Here is a 21,527-nt window from a genome sequence, read left to right on the forward strand (position 1 = left end):
TCTCCTGCCACAGTTCTCTACTGTGAAACAGGAAGAATCTCCTGATTTTTAGGGAGGAATTTGAGGATTAATTTTTTACTACCTGCCATAAAATCAGTTAAATTAGAAATGAGCAGATTAAAATCAAGATACTGAAAATGTTGCTAGAATAAGTTTTATTGAAATTCATTCTCATTTATTTAAACTGTTCATTTTATAATTGTTAAGACAACACAGAAGAGATATTTGCTGTATCCAGGTTTATAGATGTTTCTGGAAGTCAAGGGAAAGAGCTATCACGGTTTGCCACAGTCTCTGTGGGAACTTCTGTTTGTTGATACTTGTACTCTGCAATTGTTTACGGACAGAAAGAAGTTGTTCTGGAAGGTCATCTCTCCAGGCATGCCACCCAGAGAAACAGGAAAAGAAAGTGGCTTTACTGCACCACACACGCACCTGCAGCTTTAAAACAACATCCACTGCGAAGGATGTGATTCTACATGATCCCCATAGGTAGCATGACAAGACAGCAAACAGGGTAGAGCTGAAAGTATTAACTGTCCTCACTCCATGTCAAGGATGGCTCATCTACACAACTGCAAAATGTATGCAAGTGCTAGGTATACTCAAACATTTAGTACATAGAAGTTTGTAAAATTTTCAGTAGTCTTCAAGACAAGGCACTATACTTATAAAAACTGTAAATCAGAGAAGCTTGATAAAAACATGGGTTGTTGCTACTGCTTCTCTGAGCAGCAGCAGGATATCCCCAGCACAATATTTGTTCCAGCATGCATGCTAACCTGTCTGCCCCTTCATGGTACTGCTGGGAGGATGCACACCTGATGCAATTTTAGCTGCATTATTTAATGCCACCTTTCTACTTAGAGCACAAAGTGAAATAGGATACTGTGACTGAAACTGCTGATAGTGACTTCCAGATTTTTTAATGACTGCTTGCCTTTCTTCTATTCGGAGTCAGAGGCAAAGAGAGAAACATCATTTACCCTGGAGCCAAGCAAACCCCCAGGCCTGAAATCAAGTATTATGTATTACGTATTAGGTATGTAGTAATTAGTTATATCAAATGTGGGCAGAAGAGATATTAAAAGCATTCAAACATGCCGTTGGAGTCCTGGGAAGGTTTTATTTTTCTCTTTCACAGTTTCCTGTCAGCTGTTGCAGGTTCTTCTGGACATATCACCAGAGAATGGAGGAAAAAGTGGGAAATTTTCCTTTAACTGTAGGCAGAAATTGTACACAGTTTCCTTTCTTTTCTTAGAAAGCAAGCACTGAGATGATTCCCTCATTTTAAAATATCCAGTTTATCTGAATACATTTATTTTCTGCTGCTGCATTATATCTGCATTATGCATTATATCTTCATATAATAATGCATTGTACATTAGATGTTCATATAAATCTTTTTCAGTACTGTTAAATAAACTCACCAAAACCACTGCTAACATCAGAAGTGATGAAGAACCGCAGGTTGTCCAGATGAAATAGTTATAAGATACATTCCAACTTGCATCTTCAGGACTTTCTGTCTGCTTTACTACTTGTTGTAAAATTCATAAAAGGAAAATTGGAAAGGCTAGAGACAAATATTCTAATCTTTGTGCTTTGAATAAAAAGATCTGTTGTCTGTAATTCCCAAACATTCAGGATGCTCTCTGCTTTCTGTTATGCAAGCTATTTACAACCTTCACAGAATCACAGAATGTCAGGGATTGGAAGGGACCTCAAAAGCTCATCCAGTCCAATCCCCGTGTCAGAGCAGGAACACCCAGATGAGGTTACACAGGAAGGTGTCCAGGCGGGTTTTCATTGTCTCCAGAGATGGAGACTCCACAGCCTCAATGGGCAGCCTGTTTCAGTCTCTGTCACCCTCACTGAGAAGAAGTTTCTTCTGAAATATAAGTGGAGCATTTTGTGTTCCAGTTTCAACCCATTACCCCTTTGTACATACATTGTTCACGACGCCGAATTAGTTTTCCCCCCCCCCAAAAAAAAAAAAATCAGGATAAGATGTCCTGATAGTTCAGTAAAAGGAGAGTTGCATCTTGTCCTGAAATTGCAAGTCCTAGAAAGCACCCCTGTGCCAGAGAAGGTCAGCATGTTCCTGGGAGCTGTTTATGGCAAAAAATGTTTCCTGCAATAAGGTTCACGTCTGAATGCTGTGCCTAGTGTTTCCTAAAGGGACCAGGGGAGGGGGTCAGGCAACGCCACTCCTGTGACCTCTGCAAAATTGTTTTTTCTGATGATATCTTGTAAGCCTCACTGGTATCAAGCCCTTATGTCTGCACCATTCCCAGGTGTCGCAGGCTGGAAGCCAGGCTCCCACCAGAGCTGGATCCGCTCCCTCCACTCAGAACCTCCCTGCAGCCCCAACTGCAAGGGGCACCTTGGTGACCACTGCTCCAGTGAAGAGCATCCTCCCTGCTGGGGCTCCATTCTGCAGAAATCTGGGGTGTTTTTGCTATTTGTTTCAGCTTGGCTTTTGTCATAAATCCTTAGGCACTTTGGATTTGCCACTGCCATGCTGTTCCCCACAGCTTTGTTCTTCTCTGCGTTCAGCTTCCCACTGGTGGCTGCAGTGCCATGTCTCACCTGGTCACCCTTGTGGAAATTTGGGCAGCTCCACACCACCCCCACACTGATAGCACTATGGAGCAGGGCAGAGCACCCCTGCTGTTCAGAAGAGTTAATGAGGCCCTCTGTACCTGGTTACAACTCCACATGTCTTCCCAGCTCAGGTGAGCTGGTGGCTCTGTGGAAGCTTTTCCAAGACACTGAGCTTAATCCTGCTCCCAGTGAAGCCAGCAGTGAAACTGATCACAACTTTGGTACCTGCATGGCTGGATCTGCTGTAAAGGAGGATGCAAGAGGCAAAGCAGGTTCAAAGTGCCCAGCAAAATCCTGTGAAGAAGCATACTTCTTTCATAAACTTGTGAGAGGATATAACTCTTATGCGAATGGAAAGATATGAGTTATACATTTGTGGGGAGCAACTAGTTCTTGTATGGTAGAAATACTTTGAGAATATATGGGTTCATTACAAAAATTATATTCATCCTTCCTTTCCCGGAGAAGCAATATTTCATTTTGGCCTTACAGATCGACCCTATGTGGCTTTGAGGGTGTAGCCTTGTTAATATATGCTGATTGAAAGCTGTCTCCAAGAAGAAACGTGCAATAATGAGCCTCCTCGTGCTCCTTCTCTCACCCAGTATTTTTTGGAGCTCTGGGAGTAGCACTGAGTAAAATCAGATGAAATTTAAAACATCTGCCACTCTCTCTGTTCCTAAACCAGCAGAAACAGAAAGAGCTCAGTTACTTAATACATGCAGTGCTTTACCATTATGCAAACACAAACTTCTCCCTGTGTTTGTTTCTGAGTAAAGAGGGCTGGACTCACCAGGTGATCCAGCAGATGATGTTTTAGTGTGCATCACACAGCTCTGTGGGATCACGGTGAGAGAGGGAGAGAACATTCCTTGTTTCTATCATTTCTGATGTTACACCAGCCTTGTCTGGAACTAATTTGATTCCTGGCTCTGCCTGTCTCTTGTATTAACATCCCCAGTGGACCAAGAAATACTTGAATCCAAAAAAAGGTTTGGGTTAGAGGTTTTGGCTTCTTTCATTGGAACAACTTTTATCAAATAGTGGTGGGGCTAAGGGTGGGCCTCTGACTTTCCAATACAGGCCAGTCTGGTGCCGACAACATGCCAGCTGTTGCAGAACCCATTTATTGCTCCAGAGCTACCTGCAAATTAATAGCACTGATTCCTGTGTGTGATCAGAAATACACCGCACAGAGCAGTGACCGTAAGACACAAAAGAGTCAAACACCCTGGTCTTCTAGCTATTGGCTGGTCAGTTGCTGATAAAGAGTATTTTAAAACACTAACCTTTTGCTGTAACTCCTTAACAAACAAAAGCCATCAAATTTGTCCTTCCTTCTTTTTATTCCTAAAGATGTCAGTGTTAGTAGAGAGATTATTATGCTTACAACAGACTCTTAAAATCTTTGAAGACACAATATTTTATCTTTTTAAAGCCACTGGGTAGCACTGAATAGGAACCATTATCCAGCAAAGTATATTTTCACCGATGTCTGACCTTGCAATCCGTTGCTCCCACAAGGTTCTGTTGTGCTTTGATTATCTCTGTAGCCTTGCTTGTGTGAGTGCAAAGGTGGCAGTTCCCCTCACTTTGGCAGTGAAGGAATAACACCAGCTGTGGAAAAAAAAAAAAAAAAGAAAAAAAAAATTAATGAGTTTAGCTCCACCATTTTTATACTGAATTACTTTCTGCCTAGATCTACAGGGTCTCTGAGACTTCCAATGGAAAAAAAAAAATAAAATGGGATTAAGCTTAAAAAAACCCCAGTGATAACCTAAAAGAGGTCTATTTTCAGGTTATTTCTGTTGCTGGACTACAGTACAGTGAATAAGTGCCAGTGACACACAAACACACTAGTCTAGAACAATCTGAAACAATACTGTCCAGAAAGATTATCACTGGTGCTGATGCAGGGTGGTACTCAGGACTAAACCAGCTCCTAGGTGCTGGCTGGTAGCACAGCATGAGTGCATCCTGACTCTGAGAAGGGGAAGGCCCAGGTCTGAAAAGATGTAGTCCAAGGAAAGCATAAGAAGTCAGTGACCTGTAAATAGTGACACCCAGAAATATAGCTGAGACTGGAAACAGTAATTCCCTCTTTACACCCAGTGTGTTAACTGCCAGTATGCACTAAATCTAAAGACACATCTGAAGGAGGATATGACAATGTGCTAAAAATTAGTGAAATTAGGATGGAGAGTGCTAGCAGCTGACATAATAGGGAGAAGTTCTTTGTGTTCCCACATCCATCAAAAGCACAAAAGTTCAAGTGTCTTTTTAAAGTCTTCTGCATATAGAAGATTTTCCCAAAGCATTTTGATTGCTATAGCTGTTAATCCAAATCACAGATGAACACAGAAACAAGTTAGTGCAGAAGGATGAATTATACAAATTGAATTATACAACATGACCTGGCAATGTGCACTTGCATCCCAGAAAACCAACCGTGTCCTGGGCTGCATCAAAAGAAGCGTGTCCAGCAGGTCAAGGGAGGTGATTCTGCCCCTCTGCTCTGCTCTGGTGAGACCCCACCTGGAGTACTGCATCCAGTTCTGGGGCCCTCAGCACAGGACTGACACAGACCTGTTGGAGAGGGGCCAGAGGAGCCACAGGAATGATCAGAGGGCTGGAACAGCTCTGCTGTGAGAAAAGGCTGAGAAAGTGATGGTTGTTCAGCCTGGAGAACAGAAGGCTCTAGGAGAAACTTATAGCAGCCTTCCAGTACCTAAAGGGGACCTACAAGAAAGCTGGAGAGGGACTTTTCACGTGGGCATGTAGTGATAGGACAAGGGGTAATGGCCTTAAACTGAAACAGTGTAGATTTAGATTAGATATAAGGAAAAAATTCTTTACTAAGAGGATGGTGACACACTGGAAGAGGTTGGCCAGAGAAGATGTAGATGCTCCATCCCTGGAAGTATTCAATGCTAGCTTGGATGAGGCTTTGAGTAGAGGCTTTAGTAGAAGGTGTCTCTCCCCATGGCGGTGGGAGGGGGTGCGGAACTAGATGGTCTTTAGGGTTCCTTCCAACCCAAACCAATCTGTGATTCTATGATGTGGTTTTTGTAGCTATACATCTTCTCCTATATCACCTGGCCAGCTGTGGACACATGTGATGAGACAGCTTGCAACAAGAAGCCAGACAAATACACCCTTATTTCAGAGCTGAGCCTTTCAGAGAAATGGATGCTAGTTCAGTAAAAGGGGCAAGTCAAGGAGACTGAAAACTTTCGCAACAAGTGTTTTTCCCCTTTCCTTCAGCAAAGACATGCAGAGAATCACAGGTGAGGCAGGTGCCTTCACTTCACGCATTTTTCTAACCCTGGGGTCGCAGTTTGCAGAGGAGAAGGTCTTGGTGTGCCTGTGCAAAACAATGGCAAGAAGCAGCAGTCCAAATACAGCAAGCAAAAGAACTGAACCTTTGTTGCGTTTGCCTGCAGGGTACAGTAGCATGGGTGCTAACAGTACTGCCACAGCCAGAACTCATTCATTTGGTGCCTCATGCTGTGTAGTTGCATGTTTAAGAGCCAGTATAGCTTCACAGTCACTCAAAAGTCCTCCTTGTGTAATTCATAAAATAATCTTAATCTGCCATCTTGATACCCCTTATCTCATATCCTCCAGGAGACATTAAAATAGAAGATCCCTTGTAGGATTGCATGGCTGCTTTAATAACATAAAACAAATTTAAATATTCAGATAATGTCAGTATTGTTTATTCTTTTCCTTGTTTAGGCTTCATGCTTGTTTTCTAAGGCTACTTAGCACCGGTAAAATATGCAGGCTAACTGCACATTTTCTAAATGCAGAACCATAGACATGAGCTTTCACTTATGTCTGTAGCAGGATTTCATTTCAAATTTGGGTATCGAGAAGTGAAATGTTTGCCCTCCACAAAGATCAAAACACAGATGTCATCTTGCCAAATACAGAGAAACCATAATCAAAAATGCATAGATTTCATAGATTTCATTGTACCTATTTGCACCTTGAAAGCAACATTGTTGTGCCAAAATGGAGCTTTTCAGCCCTTACACAATGTCACATTCTGCCTATGTGAGTGAGCAGTGGTTATGTGTGGAGCTCTGCCTGAGCACAGCGAAAAGGCCACCTGAGACCTTATAGATTAGAGGTCTGATCAATGTGGGTGATATTGCAGTGGGTGTCTGCTGTGGAGACCACCTGCTCAGGAGGAAGAAATAGACAAGGGATTTCTTAAAACAACTGCAAGAAGCCTCACATTCAGAGGTCCTGAAAAGCTGAACTACCCTGATACCTGCTAGAGGGGTAAAACATCAGGGCACAGGCAGTCCGGAAAGTTTTGAATTGTGCCAACAGCAAATTCTTGACATAGGTGATCAAGGAACGAAGCAGAAAAGATGATTTGCTGGTCCTCATGTTTACAAACAAGGTCAGCATTGTGAAGACTGGGGCAGCCTTGGCTGCAGTGGCCATGAGATTGTCAAGGTCAGGATCCTGAGAAAGAATAACAGAGCAAACAGCAAGATGATAACCCTGGACTTCTGGAGAGCAGACTGTAACCAGAGACTGTCCAGAGATCTGCTTGAAAAAAACTCATGTGAGACAGCCCTGGAGAGAAGAAGAGACAAGAAGAGCCAGTTGACTTTCAAGGATCACCTCCTCCAAGCACAAGAATCACACAAGAATCATCCATACCAACAAGCAGAAACAGAGCAAAGCGGGCAGGAGGCCTGCATGGATGAGTAAGGAGCTCCCAGCTATGCTCTGACATAAAAAGGAGGTGTACAGGAGGTGGAAGGAGGAGCAGGCGACCCAGGAGGAATACAGAGATGCTGTCTGACCATGGAAGGGTGGGTTCAGGAAAGCCAAAGCTCACCTGGAGTTGAATCTAGCAGGAGATACAGGAGTGAAAAAGAAAGATTTTTACAGGGTCCTCAGGAGTAAAGGGCATCCTAGACAAAATGTGGGCTTGTGACTATGCAGAACAGGTTTTTGATGGCAAAAAATACAGAAAGGGCCAAGTTACTCTCTTCCTTCTTTGCCCCAGCCTTCAGGAATCCTAGGTCCCTGAGACCAGGGGAAAAACCAAGGTGATGTAGGCTTGCCCTTACATGTGGACAATCAGGATAGGAAGCTTTAACAAAGTGGACTTACACAAATCCACAGTCAATGGGATGCGCTGAGTACTGAGGGGCATGTCTGATGTCCTTGGTTGTAGAGTCTCCAGCAGTGGAATAATGCAAAATCCTGCTGGATGTGGACCTCAGCAACCTGCTCGAGCTGGCCCTGCTTTGAGCAGGAAGAGTGAAGTAGATACCCTCTAGAAAAGGTCTGTTCCATGTTCAGCCCTTCTGTGATCCTGTAGGGACAGAGTAAATAGTGCTCCAGCTGCTCAGAGCTCCAGCCCTGCCACAGCTGTCCTAACAGGAGGGAGCACCTCTCCTTCAGGCAGGGCTGCTGATCTAGGCTTTTCCCATTATGACTGCACCCAGGGAGGCCAGGTAAAGAAGACGACAATGAAGAGCATTCAACAAGGTTAAGAAAACCAATTCTCTCAATTTCTGGCACATCCCATGGAAGCAGAGATACATCAGGCTCTTTGTAAACAATCATCTGTGCTTCGAGTGTAACCCAACTGTTAAATGACAGCAGTGAAGAAGAAACTTTGTCACTGGGCAGCTGCCTCCATAATTGCCAGTTACTGGGGCTGCTGCACTTTCCTTTGAAGCACCCCACAACTGGGTGCTGGCAGTGAGCCAGGGAAAGGATGCTAAGATGCTAATCTGTTAATCATGAGGTGCAGGATATCAAATTACATTTGTTACTTTTAGTCCGGATTTAAAGACTGACTATTCTATAAGCCCTTAAGTGTTATCTGGAAGGAAAAAAAAAAAAAAAAAAGAAAAAAAAAGAAGAAGTTTTCCTATGTTTTCTAACTTTTGTATGAATTTGGAAAGGAAAATGACCCCCCTTCCATTCACTGTCCCTCCCATTTTATTGTTGAATTTATACAAATATGTCCAGCATGTTTCTGTTGCTATATCTACTTACTCTCCAGCCTCTCATCTTCTCAGCACCTTCTCATCTTTTCAAGCAGTCATGGAACAGTGATCTCCTGAGTCTCCCACAGCACATGGGTTACATGAGCCAGCTCCTCAGACACTGCCTCACGTAACTGCCATGACGGCCAATGCCCCGGCTGTTTGGGGTGAAGGCAGGGGAAAACGTATATTTCTTTCTATATGAGTCACAGACCTTGGGTTCTGTAAAGTCAGCAGTGATGGAGTTAAACAAGATTGTGAAAGCAGATTTTTTTTCAGAGCTCAGGCTATGTTTGCAGCTTAAAAGCATACTGTAGCTTTGAGGAGAGTTTTTCATTATTGGACAGGATCCAGCATCTCACCATCTATGTTACAGTTTCCTCAAAGGCAGGCAGATTATAAGGAAATAGCAGCCACATCTGTGGCAGCTACATTTATCCCATCTGCTTTTATTTTATCAACTGGGAAAGTAAAACCCTAGTCATCACACAAGTCTGTTTTGTAAGGATTAGGGCAAATAACTCCGCACTGACAAAACATACACATAGTTGTTTTTTCCTTCTGGATGAGACATTTAAAAATTACATTTTCAGTGGATTTAATTACAGTTAAAAGTTTTCACCATTTATTCCAAGTCATTATAGTGCTTACAAGCTTAATTCAAGAAGTTCTGTGCTCCCTTGCCCAAGTAATTTTTAAAGCAGGCTATTAAAAAACATTACCACACAGTCGTCTTTAAAACAGCATGGGTCTGGATGCCCCAATTTTACCTTTGCTCAGGTCACTGTTATTAATGCCACCAGGCGAAGGCAGGAGGCTGGTGTGGACATGGGGAGTGAGGAAGAAAAGCAAATGGGAGGAGCAGGGGGACAGAAAATACATCTCCATAACACATTTTCTCCTGTCTCTGAGACATGTAATGGGTATCATCACCAGTAACCATATCATGCAGTTCTGTTTATAAAGTGACCAGGCACTTTCCTGTGATCTCATTACACTATTAACCTAAGTGCACCCAACCTCACTTGTCTGGAAGGTAGAAACCTTTCATTTCTGGCTTAGTTCTGCAGGCAGTACCCATTTGTTCCCATGCCAACATTGACTGATTGTTTTTTTCTCCCTCTTATGTTTTTTTTTTTTAATTGTTCCTGTCTCCTCCTTCTTTTCTCAGTATTTCTCTAGAGAAGTCATAAACTCTAATAAAACAAAGATTTTACTATACTAAACAAGTCAAAGTTGCTTATGTCCCCCCTTCCTAATCATTTTACCCATCTCTTGCTATACCTTTTTCAGTTTAGGTGAATCTTTCCTAAGCATGGACAATGAGAAATTTGCACATTGTGCTGGGGAAATGTTGTCAATGCCTTGTATAATAACATTAATATGTTCTTATCTCTTCTGGAACTGATCGCACATCAGAGAGTTTTTGATCTCCCCAGGCACAGAGAAGCTGCATCCTTGGCACTAAAGCACAGTGCATTCAGGTCTTACTCACTGTGTCCTACATGGAGTACATCTGAAAGCCCTTTCAAAAGGATGCCAGTGTCACTGTACCCAGTTTACAAAGGCAATTCAGGCAATGAAATAGCTTGCCCAAAGCTCCACAGCAGACTGATAGCCAAAATTAAATGAAAACTATGTATGCCTTCACCAACAAATGTTTTGTTGCAAAGGTTGCAAAGAGAGATCAGACAGGCCTTTTAATCTAAAGATTAGGAAAAAGAAGGTGAAATATTATAACTGAGGAGGATGGAAGACCTTTCCTGTGGATAAAACAGGAAGTTACTCTCATATGAAATTCTGTTGACATTATATCCATAACACTTTTGGAAAAAAAAAAAAAAAAAAAAAAAAAAAGAAGCAAAAAACAAAAGAGGAAACATGCCAGAGCATGACATTGCTTTGCACTCATGTGAGGTCTTTCATCTGCAGGGTACAGGCTGTCCTTGCCAGGCCAGGAATAATTTCCAGCTTGCAAGCAGTCAAGTAGCTGAATTATAGGCTCAAATAATATTGCATAGCCCTGATTCTACAAGACTTAAATTTTTTACTTTATCCAGTGTGATTAGCAGCAGCTGCTTACATGGCTTTTTGTTAAGTACTCAAATGAATCTTTCAAATATTTTAGTCAAAGTCACTGGGAGCTGGAAAATGAGAAGCCTCTGAGTTTGGGACATCTGTCTCAACTCACTGTCCTCCACTAGGTTTCTTACAATGTTGCTATTGACACCTTTCTCTGAGACAAAGAGAAATCTTCCAGGGAAGTAGATATCACATATATTTTATTGCTTGAAGCAAGGTCTGAAAAAATAACCTTCACTGAGTTTAGAGTATCACAAGTTTATAAACATGTTACCCTGATTAGAGAAACACTGAACAGTTGAGATTGGGAAGTATCTCTGGAGGTCATCCAGTGCAGCCCCCTGCTCAGAGCAGGTTGGTCACAGCAGGTTGCTCAGAGCTGTGCCAAGTAAGGCGGTTTCCTTTGTTTCAGTGGAGCTTCATGTATCTCAATTTGTGCCCATTGTCTCTTGTTCCTTCACTGGATACTACCAAGAAGAGCCTGGTTCCATCCCCTTTAGCCTCTGTCACCACTTGCCCGCCTCCCCCTTCAGGTGTTCACACACCTGCTTAAGTTCCCACTGGGCCTTTTCCTCTCCAGGCTGAACACACCCAGCAGTCACAGCCTCTCCTCATATGACAGATGCTTCAATCCCTTCATCATCTTTATGGCCTTCACTGAACTCACTCCAGCATGTCCACGTCTCTCCTTTGCTGGGGGGCCCAGGACTGTCTGCAGAACCTACATGTGTCTCAGCAAGGCTAAGTAGAGAGAAAAGAACACCTCCCTCCACATGTTGACAATGCTCTGATGAAGCCTAGGATGCCATTGGTATTGTTTACCACAGGGGCACATTGTTGGCACATAGTCAACTTCTTGTCCACCAGAACACTCAGGACCTTCTCTACAGAGCTGCTGTCCAGTGTTTTGACCCCAACATGTACTAGTTCATGAGGCTATTCCTCACCAGGTATTTTTCTTTGTTGAACTTCACGAGGTTCCCGTCAGCCCATTTCTCCAGCCTGTCCAAGTCCCTCGGACTGGCAGCACATCCACCTGGTGCATCAGTCATTCCTCACATTTTTGTATCATCTGCAGACATGCTGAGGATGCACTCTGGCCCATCTTCCTTGTCATTGATGAAGACGGTAAACAGGTTTGAACCAATTACTGCCATGAAGGACAACTCTTATGACTGGCCTTCACCTGGGCTTTACACAATTGATTGCAGCCCTTTAGGTCTGCCCATTCAGACAGTTTTCAATCCCCTTCACTATTCACTTATCTAACCCACACTTCACCAGTTTGTCTCTGAGGATGTTATGGGATGTAGCACCAGACACCTTGTCCAGAATAACACTATCCACTGCTTTTTCCATGTCCATTGAGGAAGTCCCCTCGTTATAAAAGCCATCAGGTTGGTGAGGCATGATTTTCCCTCCATAAATCCATGCTGAGTACTCCCAGCCGCCTTCTTGTCTGTAAATGATTTCTACAATTGCTTGCTCCATCACATCATGGACAAAATGTAGGTCCACCTTTTAAAATTGTTTCTGATCCTGATTATTCTCCTCTCAGAGTCAGTCTAAACCACTCTTGACCCTACCACTGGTCTTATTCCACAAGCCTGGAATTCCTGAGGGTGTTGTACCTGTAAAGAAAGAGAGGAGGAAGGCACTGAGAACCTGAGCCTTCTCCACATCTTTTCTCACCAAGGTCCCTGCCCTATTTAGCAGTGAGGCCATATTTTCCCTGCTATTTCTTTTGCTGCTTCTGATCCTGCAGAAACCTTTCTTGTTGCTGTTCACGTCTCTTGCCATATTCAACTCCAGGTGAGCTTTGGCTTTCCTGAACCCATCCTTCCATGGTCAGACAGCATCTCTGTATTCCTCCTGGGTCACCTGCCCCTCCTTCCACCTCCTGTACACCTCCTTTTTATGTCAGAGCATAGTTGGGAGCTCCTTACTCATCCATGCAGGCCTCCTGCCCTTTTTGGTCTGTTTCTGCTTGTTGGTATGGATGATTCTTGTGCTTGGAGGAGGTGATCCTTGAAAGTCTGTTCTTGAAGAACTGTTCTTCTCTCCAGGGCTGTCTCACATGGGATTTTGTCAAGCAGATCTCTGGACAGGTTACAGTCTTCTCTCCAGAAGTCCAGGGTTATCATCTTGCTGTTTGCTCTGTTACTCTTTCTCAGGATCCGGACCTTGACAATCTCATGGCCACTGCAGCCAAGGTTGCCACTGACCCTCATATCCTCAACTAGTTCTTCCTAGTTTGTAAGTGTCTGGTCCAACCTCTTTTCTTGGCTCCTTCATTACCTGTATCAGGAAGATATTTTTTACTTATGCATTGGAAATGTCTTGGGTATCAGGTGTATTGCTGGGGAAAAAAAAAAAAAAAAGTGAATAAAGACCAGTTAATTTTGGAGATAATAGCTTGAAGCTTCATCGATGCATGATTTTGCTAACTGGGTAAACGCTGGCCTCAACCTGAAACACACACCTGTAGTTCTTGCTTACTGCACAAATCAGGAGTATATAAGCTTAGATACAGGGCTGAGGATTACAGTGACTTATTTCTCAAATGAAATTGGCACAGATGTCAGTTCTTCCACTCCATCAAGCAGTGGAATGACAGTTCAGTTGGTCAGCAGTTGTCTATTTTAGGAGCAAGACATGTATTCTGCTGGGCTATGAATTACATAGAAACAAAACTGCAGCTTTGTATTTCTGAAAGATTTGTGAATCTGTACCTGATGATGTGGACTTTAAACTTACATTTTTAGTATATTAACTTGCCATCTCATTTTCCTATTTTTAATTTGCTGTTTGCACTAGGTTTATTTGCTTTTTGTGCTAGCAACTCTGCTGTGAGGAAGACTTTCTTAGTGCACCCGTGAAAGATGTATTATACAATGATGGTCTCTGAAATGGAACTAATTCTTGCTCTGCTCTCTATTTAATTTTTAACTTACATTAATAGTTGAAGAGACTTGCTTGGGTTTGGATTGGGGCTTTTGGGGGGAGACAGAGAAGAAGATGTGACTGTTTTGTATCTAAATCAAAAAGGAGGGATTCTAAAAATATTTTGTCTGCCAGTCTGTATTTAATATGCAAGTTCATCTGGGACAGGGGACAAGGTCTTCTTTTTTACTTCAATGAGTGCAGAACCACCATGTGGGATGGGGCAGCTCTCTTGACCTACTGAAATGTTCCTCTGGGCTCTTCCTAGGCCCTGGCTGGAGGAGGAAAAGGAGAAAGGAACATGAGTGCAGAAAAGGGAAAAGAGGAATGCTCTAGTGCATCCCACAAGCTATCAGGAAATAAGCACTCACAGTGCTATTGCTGTGGGCTTAGAGGGTGGTCTTAATGCTCTAAAACAGAACCAGCCCTGTGACACTAGGAACAGCTGCTTGGAGAACAGTCCTTGCTCATATGGTCTTCTTACAAAAAAAATCTTTCAGCCTGTTGGCTAAAATGGTCTGAGTCATGAGGACTGCAAAGGACAATGCAGCTTTTGCTGCCCAGCAAGCCTTTAAAAATAATTTTGTTCTCTATGTTCACAAGAATTCCCAGCCTTCTTGCTCCTTTGGCATGTTGTCAGCTCCTGCTTTAAAGTTAAAACAACTCTGCCTGTTCTTATACAGAAGGCAACCCCGGCTGTACATACAGACTGGGGAACAAGATGCTGGAAAGCAGCTCTGTGGAGAGGAATCTGGGCGTTCTGGTCAATAGCAAGTTGAACATGAGCCAACAGTGTGTCCTGGCAGCCAAGAGGACAACCGTGTCCTGGGTGCATCCAGCACAGCATTGCCAGCCGGGCAGGGAGGTGATTGTCCCGCTCTGCTCTGCACTGGTGCGGCCTCACCTGGAGCACTGTGTGCAGGTCTGGGCAACACAGGGTAAAAAAGATATAAAGCTACTGGAGAGGGTCCAGAAGAGGCTATGAAGCTGGTGAAGGGTTTGGAGGGGAAGCTGTATGAGGAGCGGCTGGAGTCATTTGGTTTGTTCAGCCTGGAGGAGACTGAGGGGAGACCTCATCAAGGCTACAGCTTCATCACAAGGGGAGAAGAAGGAGGAGGCCCTGAGCTCTTCTCTCTGGGACCAAAGAACCCAAAGGAATGGCAGGAAGATGTGCCAGGGAGGTTCAGGTTGGACATTAGGAAAAGGTTCTTCACCCAGAGGGTGCTGGAGCACTGGAACAGGCTCCCCAGGGAGGTATCACAGCCCCAAGCCTGACAGTGTTCAAGAAGAGACTGGACAACACCCTCAGACACATAATGTGAACTGTGGGGTTGTCATATGCAGGACAGGATTGGGACTTGATGATCCTCGTGTGTCCCTTCCAACTCAGGGCATTCTATGATTCTGTGATTCTATCACTTGCTAAGTTTAAAGAACTGTATAACTATGAAATGCTCTGTATTACACATGTGCAATAAGAGTCCAAAACCTAAACCCTTTCCCAAGCAAGTTCTTTAGCATAGAAAAGTTAATAACAATTTGCATTTCTAAACTCCATTTAAGTCCAGTGTATTCAAACTTGGAGCAAAGTATATACACTGACATACCTACTCAACTTGTGTGATAGCTTGAGAACTTAAACTATTTTAGCAACAATTTTTTTCATTAATAGATTACTTAGATAATAATTTAAATAAATAGAATTAGTATCTTAAATTGTTAATTTAAATAGATGTTGTAGTGTTTTCATGCAGAGGAAAGTAACTGGAAGGCAATGAAAAGAGAACAGTTAGAAGGTAAGGGTGACCTCCATGTTAAGTCTTTACTGTTCAAGGCTGTAATGGAAATAAAATGACACTGTTCCTGGAAAAACATGGGAAAGTAAGGAGTGGCTTGTTTGTCTAGGTTAACTCTCTGCCTGCTGCAGTGTGGAGGCTGGATCTATCAGCTATAGGAGCTGCTTCCTAAGTCTGTTGTACACATTGTAGGACATCCAACAGTTGCATAAAGCTTGCTACTGCATACTTCAGCAAAATAGCAATCAAAACACAGAGTTAGGTTTGCTGGCCACTGTATTAGTTGGCATATTGGCATATTGCCTAAGTATCTGGTATGCCTGATGCCTGTAATATTAAATTAACTAGAACACTTAGTCCAGTTTGAAATACCTTGTTTATTTCTCTTTACATTTCATGCGTATGTTCTTCCTTCCTTTTGGCTTTTGCACATGGTCCTTTTCCCCAGCACATGTGTGTTGAAGAGGGGGTTAACAGAATCCCATGCTTTCATTTTAAAAGGCAGTTTTAATCTACAGCTAGAGAACCATCAACTTCTTGAGCTACACCCAGTCACCTTTAACGCTGGACAGCTGCATTGTGCAACAAAAGCAGAATCATGGCAGGAGGGTTGTTGGTACATTTCCTAGCCTGTCTTTACCACCATCTGTACTCCTGCAGCCAGGAAATCATCCTTTTCAATCACTCCTAACAGATGATATCCTCTGTCACACCCCAACACCTGTGTCAGCTTTCACAGAATTCACCTTACAGAACCATCACAGATGAAGACATCAGTATGATTACCTTAAAAAATGTTTCACTGTACTCTGATCTTACATCTAATGTTTGTTGCATTTTTGTGTCAGACTTGCTAGCAAGCTCACTTTAAGCTGTGGAACTCGACTTTGAATGCTGTCATTCAAGAAACAGCAGCATAAAGCTCAGAAACCTATTAAGGATGGTAGCAAGTACCCTTGCAATGACAACTGACACTTCGTTCATCACTCTTGGATGCCAGTCCAATAGGTTGCACCAAGTTTCTACAAAGTGATCCCTTTGCTCTCTTCCACCCTTGCAGGTTTTCAGGACCCAGCCAGAAAAATCCACAGCTGAGCTGACTGGGGTTTCAATAGGAAGGCTGGACTGAGTGACCTCCAGACATATTTCTGTGTACTAGCTCTTAGAAGAAAACTGTCAGAATACAATGTCTGTGGGTGGAGATTCTGTTAGTTATTGCATCTCGAAAGAGACAACACTGCTGCTTGCTCTGGCCTTGTGGTATGAAACTGCTGCCTTGAGCAGAGCTAGCACGTAGTTACAGTATGCTAGAGACATGTTTAAGCATGTTCTGCCTCAAAACATGAGGAAAGTTATGTTCATTGTGACCATGGTATCATAGACAAAAAATTTAATGGGCTATTCAGGAAGAAGCTGAGCAAACCACTATAATAGGAATTGTATCAAACAAAAGATGGCAAATAAGGATTAAAATAATCCATTCTGTATAATTATCTGTTCACTGGAGGGTGTTTGCAGCTCAGTACTACACAAAAGTATAGAATCACTGGAGAGAGGAAAAAAAAACCCACCACTACAACAACAAAACACAAAAAACCCCAAACAAACAAACAAGCAAAACCCCCAACCTGTGCAGGAAAAGGTATGTTCTACAAAATAAGTTCAGGCAATCTTTAAAAATTAATGGTTGAGACTACACAGAAAGTAGCCACGTATGATAATTGTATAACATGCGAAGAAGTGGAGGGGAATGCCTTTCAGACCAGTATTAATGCGAAAAAACATGTAGAGCAGGTCAGATCAGAGTGCCTTGACTTATACGTTGTAATACCAGGACTCAGAGAACAGTGGGTAATTAGCTCTACCAACTTCATTTAAAAAGAAAAAACATCAACAGTAGCAAAAGGGGGAGGTTTTCTCCAGAGCAAGTAACATAGATGAATGAAGTGTGGAGAGCAAACTACTTGTTAGTTCTAAATTAGCCTTTATTTTGAGAGTCCTCAAGGCCAAATTCTTGTTGCTTAGCAGCAGTATGTCCCCTTGAAAGATAATTTGGTAAAGATAGGAGACAGTCTCCAATGTCCTGTTCATTATATCCTTACTTTAAGTGACCACACACTTCATTTATTTGATAGATACCATGTGGTTGCTATGGCTAAGCACTGAAACGCTTCCCAGATGTCTTAGTGATGTCCCTGTGACAGCAAAGTCTATGTGCTGCAACTTCTCTGAAAGTTATCAGGTCCAGATTGATTAAGATTAATTGTTTAACATATTCTGGAATATTTTATTTTCTTACTAAATATTTGTGTTGCCACAGAGTTTGTGGCACATTAACCTCTCTAGACGTAGTGACAAAGTTGCCATACATTCAGTCTATGTTATCAATAGCTTGTAAGATGAATGAATGATTGCAGTTTGGTAGAAAATTCATTCGCACCTGTATTCTTTTAGCCATCTTTGATATCTTGCCATCTGCAGTTAGATATTGCTGGACATCAATGGAAGACCTTTCACATAGATAAATCCAGGTCAAATTTTTCCACATAGCAGCCCCTGAAATAATTTTGGTAATATAGTAAGAGGATTATTTACCCCAGCAACCTCCTTTCAGCTTTTTGTGTAGAAATCAGAGGCCCTGAACTTCTTTCTCAGGCCCCCTAACTACTTTGAAATTTGTCATTACTTGTAGAGTTATTTAATATTTCAAAGATACTTAAACCCAGTTTAATTTAATAATAAACCATAATTATGCTTTTAGTATTTTAATATTTTCAGTTTTATCCCACAGATATCCCACTCTCAACATTTTGGATAAAGTTGTATTCATCTTCACAATAAAATTTATTTAGAACATTCTTCTGCCTTCTGAAAAGATCCTGAGAATAAAAGCATTAGACTAGCATGGGAAAAGCATATTCTAGTGAAATTCTTAGATAGAAAACAGTAGAAAGCCCACCTTTAAAAAGCTGTTTTGGTGGTTCTTAGTTTGCCAGTCCCAGATGTCTATTAGTATGGGTCCAAGTCCAATTTTCAACCTGTCTTTAGCTCTCCAAGGAGAATTCATAACCCCTAAACATGGCCATAGGTCTTGGTTTCATTGATGAAGGGCAGGTATCTTTGTGAGGCATTCCAAAGATCTGAATAGATGCTCAATTGTTAATCGTGGAATCAGCGAAAGGTAACAACATGCAGAGAAACTGCTTTACATTATAGACAGTTTACACCTGATGATTCCAGCGAGTATTATATGACTTTGAGTATTTGATATTAGCTCATGGTAGCAGAAAGCATATTTCTATGCCATGTCCAAGAAGCAGAGAAACAGTGTCTTTATAAGCTGTTAAAACATATTTCCTCTAAGTAATAATGAGAAACAATGCCACAGAAACCAGAAGCATCACCCAAAGGGCTTGAGAGACCTTTCTCATGGCAGGTCCCCATTCAAAGGCACTGTGGCTCTGTGCTCAGACCTTGACAGGTTCAGTCCCTACAGCAGCTTCTGCAATGTGCTGACCTTTCAGCTGTGTTTCTCCATACGCTTTTATACCCCCACTGCTTAAGTGGACAAGAGTGGGATATTAAACACAGCTTTATGTGAAATGCTGATGCTTATTTCACTGGCTCAGACATTGTTTAGCATGGCCTGAATGCTTTCTGCCAGAAGAAGAGACAACATGATATGCTGGTCCTCTTCATGTATGAACACTAAATATTTGACTTGGTAGTGTGTGTGAGATTTATGTCCTGTGTTACCTTCTGCTAAAGATAGAGCCATTCCCTTATTGTCATCGTTTCCAGCTCCAGAGATCAAGTTTAGCCACTTTGTTATGACTTCACTAACTTTGGTAAATATTTCCTCTATATCTTCCAGTCCTTCCCATACCATGTTGTGGTCTGGGCCTGCATTTAGGTCAGATACACAGTGTATGTCCTGCATCACTAACTTAATGACGAGAGTCATAGATAGTGTCTTATTTTGCCTTTAGTTTTGGTAATCGTTAGGAACAGTGAAAAACTTGGCTATGACCAGTGACTATCCTGTGAGAAGGCAAAATTGTCTTTCATGTTAATGTTCATCCTTAAAATAAATAACCTAGCCCTGTCATGATGTGAGCAGATGAGTAAATCGGCAGAATAAAATAGCATCGGAAGAAGAGTGGTTCCTACTATATTGATTTGACCAGGTTTTGCTCTGCCCAGGAAGCATGTTTTTTGTTGCTGTGAATGTATTGCATTGTACTTCCAGCCAGAGATTCATGAAGTTAAACAAAACAAAACAAAACAAAAAACAACATGTTTAGCATCTGCTGCCTGTATACATCAACATCCATATTCATATATTTAAACAAGGGTACTGAGTGGGGATTTATAACCTACCAACAAGTAACCATTTGAATTATTACAAAAAAGTTAATCCTACAAAGACGGAAGAGGGAAGAGGGGACACATGGGAGGTTGCATGTGTAGGGTAAGGAATTCAAAGGCCTTGATTCATTGGTTTGTACACTGTGTCACAGAAAAAGTCTGCTGCCAAGTTTCGGTCAACAGCCTCTAAAATAACCTTACAGAGTGTTCCCTTGATAAACAATTAGCATGTTTAAGTCAAAGCTCTTAGATCCAAGTAGGTAACCAAGGAGGTATAGACCGTAGAAAAGAAGGACTGCATTGTGCAGCTGTGGGACTGGGAGCAAGACTGTTAGGTCTCTTTCCCTGATCCCATCCAGAAGCACTGGAAGCCTCCTGCAGGCAGGTGGGATTAGACTGCCGCTCAGATAGGTGCCTAGTTTGACTCCTCACTGCTGAGTGTTTTGTGTATGTTTTTTATTCATCAGGAAGAAAAAAGCAAAGAATAAACAGAGGTTTGGCCCCAGTAAGCCAACTGCCTAAGAGAAAGGGGTGTAGACCAGCAAGTAGTTACAGAGACAAGACCATGGAAGGTCACCTGCAGAATGCTGCCTCCCATGATGCTGCCCTGCAATCAGGCAACCATGAACTCCAGTGGGTCCTGCCACTGGAGCACACAGCCTGGTTGGGAGTCTTTCCATTAAGGTATCAAGCATAAAGGCTTTGGCTAGAACAGGGCAGACTTCTCTTTACCAGTACAGCGTCACGGAGAAATATCTAAAAGCCGTGCAACATAGACATGCTGCTTGGGACGTTTGTGTTTGTCAGGAGTTTTAAATTACTACGTTTTTTCCAAACACTGTCAGAACTGGCTGAGGTCTTAAACTAGTCTAAGTGCATGTGTGTTTGATCTCTTCAGGTAGACTGAGAGAACTCTTTTTCTATTTCATAACGGAGTGGGCAGATATATTTTTTTGGAATAAAAATAACTGAGTTTCTCTAGGGTAACATTTCTGACTCATCCATCATTTCTGTCTAGTTAACTAAATTATCAAGATGAATCGGTTTATTTGGAACCTTTTAGTATCTGGGGGGTGGGGTGGGGGAGTGGTGGTGTTGCAGAATAGAAACAAAACTACAACTTCCATACAATCAACACTTCTCTTAGAAGAGGGAATTTGTTCAGCAAACTCCACCTGTTGACTTTCTACCAGTTTAGCCTCCAGAAGAGAACAGTTGCAGTCCTAAGAAATAGATTGAGACAGGAGGGATGAGGCATGTACAAGCCAAGCCTGTTCCAGGCACTATTGCTGAATTCTTTTTCATCCTGGTGTGTAGTAATGCACTGTAGTGCAGAGCCAATTGCTCCCTGGTGTCAAGCTTCTTCCCTTCTGTGAGGATGCTCCCATGAAGTCTTCAATAGGCTTGGGTGAAGGAGAAGGGCTTGGACACTGGCTCTGTGCTCATGGGGTGATGCTGGTGAGTGCATGTTTTTCTGCCCCCCTCCTTGTGCACACTTTTCCATGTGAATGTCATGGACTGATCCTAAGCAAGCAAAAAGGGGAATTTGAAACTCTTGTAAGATTTCAGTAGAACAGTAACATAATGGTAAGTTATTAAGTATATCCATTCTTCCAACATTTCATTTATAATAAGGAAAATAAAGCAAACAGAGGGAGAGATCATCAGGACAATGGAAGATTTTGGCTTCCAGCAAGTATTTCAT

At 42.3% G+C, this 21,527-nt stretch overlaps 1 long non-coding RNA gene across 9 annotated transcripts in view; it reads left to right on the forward strand.

The window, feature by feature from the left end:
* LOC110362347 (uncharacterized) overlaps window positions 1–21,527 on the forward strand; it is a 115,312-nt gene that overhangs the window by 62,949 nt on the left and 30,836 nt on the right. Inside the window, exon 6 of one of the 9 annotated variants that reach the window (XR_010469223.1) lies at window positions 348–10,509. The exons of the other annotated variants lie outside the window; for them this stretch is intronic. This is a non-coding gene — a long non-coding RNA (uncharacterized LOC110362347). Of the gene's footprint in view, window positions 1–347; window positions 10,510–21,527 lie in introns of those variants that run through there. 9 annotated transcript variants of the gene reach the window in all.

This window comes from Columba livia, chromosome Z (genome assembly GCF_036013475.1).
Source record: "Columba livia isolate bColLiv1 breed racing homer chromosome Z, bColLiv1.pat.W.v2, whole genome shotgun sequence".
Classification (NCBI taxonomy): domain Eukaryota; kingdom Metazoa; phylum Chordata; class Aves; order Columbiformes; family Columbidae; genus Columba; species Columba livia.